Genomic DNA, 8,158 nt, shown 5'->3' with positions numbered 1-8,158 from the left:
AATTTAATATATATATATATATATATATATATATATTAATCTTATATTAATCATTACATCTCTTCAATATTCTTAATTCTTAATATCAGTTATCTATTTACCTATATTTTTATATAATATCTCTACTTTAATAAATAAAAACATACTTATGAAAGGATGGGATAACCAAAAATATATACATCCATCACTATTTGATGTAACAAAAAATTTCAAACATCATCATGTTTATAATTTGTTATTATCATTGTCACAAATGTTAAACATATATATATATATATATATACATATATATAAAATCTTAGATAATGAACTAATAATCTTCTATTTGACAACACTTTTTAAAATAACAAAATATTAATTTAAAATAAAATATAACAATCCTTTTGTAATCAAAAACAAAATTCTTACTTCGTAAACGCATCATTTAAAATGAGTAATGTTATATTTTTTTTAATTTTGTATGTATAGTTCATATTAGGGTTATATCATTATATCTATTTATATCAAAATTTATATTTATTATGTGTGATGCAAGAAATAATATAAAGTATAAAAAAATCAAAATTTATAATTGTTATGTTTCAAAATTTATAATTGTTATATCTTTCAGACGCAACCAATTTCAACAGTAACATATTTATTTTTAAAAACTCATTCAAGTTTATATAAACGGAAACATGCATTTTTTCCAAAGAACTTGATCAACTTCATAATTATTTTAAAGCCTTTCATTTTCTAATTTAATATAAAATTCCAATTATTGTCACGAGTCACTCTCTCCTTCAACTTTACAATTTAGACTTACATTTTATTTAAAAATATTTTTTAATCCTTATCCTTACTAATATAATAAATTTAATTTAAATATGTTAATAACCATACTAGGATGCACTATTTAATTAATTTTATAGATAAATAAAATGTATTTTATTAAATATTATCGTAAAATAAAAAAAAACAATAACTATATATTTTTTACTAAACCATCCTTATATTAATACTAATCGGAAACACGCAATAATTAGATTATACTATTATTAAATTTTTTAACTATATGATCGGGATTATATAGAAGTATGATTTACAAAAAAAAAAATTATTTTACCTGTGTAATACACGGGTTTGTAACACATATAAATTAAAATATTATTCAAACTAAGTTTTTTTTATATTTAATTCGTGTAATACGCGGGTTTATAAACTAGTTTCTTATTAATAATCATTCTCTAAACTGGTACATAATAAAAATTAATAAAAAGAAATCAACTCCTAAAAGGAAACTATTAATTACTCTATTACTAATAACTTTGACCAAAGACTACACCCCTATTTTAATTGCATTATTTTTTTGTTGAAAATGTCTAGTTGAATTGTAAATTAAAAGTTTGGCTACAAGACTGGCTTAACTAGCACTCACATTCAAATGGGTATTGTGCTTGTGACAACGAATTCATTGAATCTGATGATAACATCTATTTCGGGACATGAATTATCCTGTACTATAAGACATATATGAAATATCTAATATTTACCAAGCGAAAACAAATGAAGCATTAGCTATTTGTTTAGCTAAACGGGTCAGGTTCGATTCAACCCGGTCGGATTGGCGGGTTGACCTGTTTAACCCATTTCTATTATATTATATTTTTTTACAGTATGTTTCATGTCATAAATTAATTTGGTTGTGTGTTTTATGCTATAGTTATAGCTTAAAAAGGGAAATTGACAAAAGATTTAATGTAATTTTATTGTATAAATTTGTGTAATTTTAGTATATGTTAATATTAGCGTATTAATTTGCTGAAAAAAAAGATTCGGGTTGAATGGGTCGGGTCCGGGTCAGCATGTGAATATTCGGGTCGGGTTCGTGTTCATATATATGACACGATTTTCGGGTTCAGATCAGGTTCGTGTTTGTCTAAAATTTTCGGGTTTGGGTCGGGTTTAACATTCCAACCCGCGAACACGACCCGTTTAGCACCCATATTTTATTCTCTCTCTATATATATATTTGAATGAAATATTGTCATAGAGTTTATGAAATCGGTTTATCTAAATTTTATTGTCACTTTTAGTGTTATGAGTAATGAACAATCTCGTTTTCGTCTCACTCCGATGTTTCCGTCATCGGTTGGAGTGTGACAATACCGGTATTTGAATCTAAAATTCGGTATACTGTACCGTGTACCGTACCAAATCGATACCGAACCGAAAGTATCGGTACTGAAAACGCCAAAAAGTGGGTACCGATTCGGCGTTTATTATACATGAAACACTTTTGTTTTAGAAAGCTATATCTATTATGCCTATACGTATATGCATATGCACTTCCGAACCCACTACACAAAATATAATTTGGCAATCTGTATAAGTACATATATATTTAGTGGCAATTTGTATAAGTCATATATATTTAGTGGTTTATATACACTATGATACATACTCATATACATACACACAAATATATACGCAAAATACACCCATACACATCCATACGTATATACATGCATATACATAGAAATCAATCACATGCCATTGAAAGAGACTAAAGATGTTGAGGTCCTGAATCGAGAAACTAATATAAAACGAAACATCCTTCTAAAAGTCTTTGACCTTAATCCTACGTCTCCTCGAATTCCTATCCTCCAGCATGTCCTCAGAAAGGTGTAAGTCTACCAAATTCTGCCTAATCCGCTACTCCCAAGTCAATTTCGGCCCACATATATATAAATACACACACAGATACATTACATTACATACATACATACGTACACACATACACCCATGCATGCATGCATGCATACATACATACATACATACATACATACATACATACATACATACATACATACATACATACATACATACATACATACATACATACATACATACATACATACATACATACATACATACATACATACATACATACATACATACATACATACATACATACATACATACATACATACATACATACATACATACATACATACATACATACATACATACATACATACATACATACATACATACATACATACATACATACATACATACATACATACATACATACATACATACATACATACATACATACATACATACATACATACATACATACATACATACATACATACATACATACATACATACATACATACATACATACATACATACATACATACATACATACATACATACATACATACATACATACATACATACATACATACATACATACATACATACAAATATAATCACATCCACATACACATATAGATACAAACATGCATATACGTACATATATGTATGTATACAAATGCACACTTAATAACAGATATAATCACATCCACATACACATATAGATACAAACATACATATACGTACATATACATACATACATCTATACATACATACATACATACATACATACATACATACATACATACATACATACATACATACATACGTACGTACGTACATACACAAACACGTACATACACACACAAATAGGTATACATATAGATGATATACACATATTCACACACACACACACACACACATATATATATATATATGTATAAACATACACGAACACATATACATATAAATACACACACATGCATATACGTATACATACATACATACATTTAACCAAATGCACACTTAATAACAAATATAATCACATCCACATACACATATAGTTACAAACATGCATATACGTACATATACATACATACATACATACCCACATACACAAATACATATATACATACTCACATTATACTCATATTCATACGTCCACATAGTTACGTACATTTAATAATTAAAATAAGAATACTTATATAGGTTGTTTCTTACACATTTGTGACAAATCCTTAAATGTTGTAAGAAGTGTGTCACAACTTGCAATGGATTTAAGCATTTTGTCATAAATGCGTAGGAAATTGTATTCATTCATGGATTGTTTCCTACGCCTTTGTGACAATTATATTTAAAAATAAGCATTTTGTCATAAATGTATAGGAATATGTTTATTTTATAATTATTATATGCTAGTTTTATTATTACTTAACCTTTTGTAGATTATTTGTGACAGATCTGTGACGTAACTGTCAATTAATTAGGATTTTCTTATTTTTTGTCAGAAATTTGTCACAAGTTGTGATAGAATTCCGACGGATGGTTTAAGTCAGGGCCGGCTCAATGTTTGTAGAGGCCTAAAGCAAACAATAAAATTGAGGCCTTTTTGTCGGTTACCTTCGGGGTTGAGCAAAATTTAAAGTGTACCCGATAAGACCCTTCTATTTGAATAACATATAAAAATGATATGGTATTTTATATCATATATACATACACTGTAACACCCCGGCCCGAATAGGGCTGACGTGTCAACCAATACAGTAATCAGAGACATTTAAAACTTAACTCAAATAAGACATTAACTCCAAAGGTTTAAAAAAAAATCTAAAACCACACAACGGTCTTAACGGAAAATAAAAATGTCTAAAATTTAATTAGCAATTTATTTAAATTCCTTATTTCCAACTCTAGCCATTTAGTTTTCTCTCTTCGCACTTTTCCCCATGTTCCCTGGAGTACCTGTTTAAGAAACAAGAGAAAACAACAAAAGAAACACGGCTGAGCCAAAAATTGCCCAGTAACGGAAAAACAATAGCAACAACGGTAACGATCATTACGGTATTCAATCAATGGTGAAACGATACTATGCCAATAACAATGTAATGAAACAGTCAACACTAATCAATAGTCAATCAATACGAAACGAATCTATGTGGAAATACCCATGTGAGCCAATGACAATAAACAATAAGCAATGTGTACATTAGCTGCAGTTCCAGTGTACCAATATGTAGAAGGAATGTGGGCACACACACCTATCCCAATACCAATAAGTAACAATAATATCCTAGGATCGATCCATACGCCTCTCAATAATCCATAAACAATAAATACTACTATAGAGACGCCGTGAACTAATCGCACCGTCACGGATGGTGCACGTCATCGGTGCCGATGATGACGCCCTATGTCCCCATAGGTGGATGTGCTCGGGTATTGAGGTCAATAAAACGGACACTTAAATCAAGACAACTAGTACAATAATGCATTTCTATGGCAAAAATCAATGATTAATAGGAACATGCGATAATGAGTCCAGGGAAATTATCTATCGCATGCAAATCGATGGCAAGAAGCATACTACTAGAAAACAATGACAATGGTTCGATAGCCTAGACACTACGAGTACAATAACAATATAAAACGCTACAAGAAAAAGACCACAAAATCCGTACCTTAGCTTATATGATAAAAGCACACTAATCAGCAACGTCTATAATTGACACTCGAACCTACACATAATTATATTCTAATTTTAGACCTTAACACAAGAGTTTAAATATTTCATTATCTTAGTAATAACTTTAATTTCCACTGTTGTATATTTCAATTATGTACAAATTTTTTTGCATTAACAATGTATAAAAATTTGCATAATTTGGAACTTGTATGATCAGAAAAGCAACATGTTTTAATATTTCTTTCCTATTTAAAACTTTACTTTTTATTTTCCATTATTTCTTAATATTGGCAAATTAAAAAAAACCAAAAGAAAGCCATGAAGTGTGTACTGTACACCTATTAGAACATGACGAATTGTTTTAATTATTGTTATTATTATTAATTTACATTTACATTTTCAATTCCATGAAAATTGAAACTAGTAGCCATAATGATTAATAACCGAAAGGAACCAGTGGTAAATAAAGAGTTCCAATATAATTAGCTGAACCTTTGTTTCTTCCCTCAAATCAAGTCCATTATTTTTCCCGCCTCGTATTCCCGTGAGTTCGTCGTCTTAAACTAGTAATAAAGTGATTAGAATTTACATTTAGTGTTCCATATAGAAGTGATGTTATTTACCTTATATACTGATTAATCCTCAATCAGAATAGGGTCAAGTAGCCGGGATCTTCAGTGTCAATTCTTCCGACCAGAACACCAGCGTGCGACAAATGCCGGAACAGTCTACTAATAACAGGTTTTCGAGGCGTTAGAAAGGGAGAACACAAAAGCGTTTTATGGAAACAGAGAGTATGTACAAGTTACCGATTAGAAACGCCTTAAACGAAGATGATTGACGGAAAGACTTTTAATTGTTCTAGCGACCTATCAACGGAGAATCCAGTTGGGTTTGTATGTAATGAAACATGGTATATCGGATGAAATGAAAAAAAATAAAGCTTACCGTAGCATGACAAGAACGGACAACCGCCGAGTTGCAGAGTCTTCGGCTTCCCGTACGGTGGTGCGTCGGCGGAAAACACAAAGAAACGGAGTTTGACGAAGTGTGTGCGCGATGGAGTTTATGTGGTAACTGAATGATCAAATCATGGAGTGTATAAAACGGATATCCCATCCGATTCTTTAGCCATTCAGTTGAATGGGTTTAGTTGAATGGGTTTTTGACGATAAGGATTTGAAAGCGGAAGGAAATTTGAACGTGGTTACAGAATTATCACGAATGGATTGTTTGTTTTATTTTTTTCTCTTTTATATTTCTTCTATTCTATATGGTTCATTTATTATTAGAAGATGAGGAAAAAAAATTTTTGCTTCTGGTAACTAGTAACAAAATAACAATTGAATTGTTCTATAATTTGTTTTCTTAAGATTTATACAAACTTATTTATTTAATATAAGTTCTTGCCAATGTTATATATCTTGTGCTCTTTTACTTTTTTTTTTCTTCTTTTTTTTTTTCCAAAAATTAATATTTTAGACTTTCTAATTTTTATCGAATATTACATACACATATATAGTTTAATATATTATTTGACTTCCGTTTCATACTACATTATACATAACACAAGCATGGTTCTTTTTTAATGTTAAAAAACTAAATTTTTAATATTCACATATCTTGAGTTTCTCAATGTTCATCTTCCCCATCTTCTCTAACCTTTCTCACCCAAAAAAAAAAAAAAAAAAAAAAAAAAAAAAAAAAAAAAAACAAAAACAGAGAACTGAAAATAATTTTATTCCTTCTATTTTAGAATTTTCTTCTCATATCTCTCTCTAGAAAGATATATTATATCATCATGTATATATTTACCTATATATGAAAATGGATAATACTAGCTTTCTAAAATTGGAGGCCTTTCAAAATGTGAGGCCTAAAGCAAAAGCCTCATTTCACTTATACTTGAGCCGGGCTTGGTTTAAGTTAATTAAAAAAAATAAATTTTTCGTCATAAATGTGTAGGAAACGATATTCTTTTCCCCTATTTTTTTGGCTCATATAAATATTTATTCGAAAAAAATAATAATTAACCTTTTGTAGATTATATCTTACAGATTTATGACGCAAGTGTCAATTAATTAGGGTTTTCTTATTTTCGTCATAAATGTATAGGAAACGATATCATTTTCCCTTATTCTTTTGTTTTGTAGGTTATTTCCGATAGATTTGTTACGCAACTGTCAATTAATTAGGGTTTTCTTATTTTTCGTCATGGATGCATCGAAAATTTGTAACAAAATCTTGAATTTTTTTTTTTTTTGTAGGAAATTCGTCATAAAGGTGTAGTAATCTGTGACGAAAAAAATTGTGTAGGAAATTTCTGTAGGAAATTGTCCCTTTTTCTAGTAGTGAACTGAGGTGGACAGAAGTGGAGCATCCATACATTTTGTTGAGTTCAAAAGTTAGCTCTTTATAAATAATTATTTCCTGTATACGGTTACAATCCAGTAAGTCCACATGTCGAAGGGGGTTGTCATGGTGGAGCTTTTACTTGCTAATCTTCTTTACTTATTTGATTGGGGGTTGCCTGATGGCATGAAGAAAGATGATATAGACTTAGACGTTGTGCCTGGCGTAACCATGCAAAAGAGAAATGAACTTTGCCTTTTGGCTGATGTGCACTTTTAAAAGATTATGATCTAAATTTTATGATATCTCCAACACCCAGTAACTCTTGATCTAGTATATGGTTAGAATTGAACCTCCTTAAAATAATTTTGCGGCGACAATTTGAAGCTCGACATATGTTTATTGTTTAATGAACTATAAGAAATGGCTAGAATTTAATCTTAAGGTATATTGAACTTTCATAATAACTAGGGGCATGGT

The 8,158-nt window shown here is 29.7% G+C and overlaps 1 long non-coding RNA gene across 2 annotated transcripts; it reads right to left on the bottom strand.

Annotated features, from left to right (window-relative positions):
• Positions 1–4,323: 4,323 nt before the first annotated feature.
• LOC110874958 lies at positions 4,324–7,031 on the bottom strand. Of its 2 annotated transcripts, none has more exons than XR_002556383.2 (5): positions 6,275–7,031; positions 6,136–6,195; positions 5,950–6,057; positions 5,322–5,378; positions 4,324–4,605 (listed from the first exon to the last, which is right to left on the bottom strand). It is a non-coding gene; the product is annotated as an uncharacterized LOC110874958 (long non-coding RNA). The 2 variants fall into 2 exon arrangements; XR_002556382.2 differs by having other exon boundaries at positions 5,950–6,054.
• Positions 7,032–8,158: the final 1,127 nt, after the last annotated feature.

This window comes from Helianthus annuus, chromosome 9 (assembly GCF_002127325.2).
Source record: "Helianthus annuus cultivar XRQ/B chromosome 9, HanXRQr2.0-SUNRISE, whole genome shotgun sequence".
Classification (NCBI taxonomy): Eukaryota; Viridiplantae; Streptophyta; class Magnoliopsida; order Asterales; family Asteraceae; genus Helianthus; species Helianthus annuus.
Note: the sequence above shows the minus strand (reverse complement) of the source record. Positions and strands in the feature narration are given on the sequence as shown.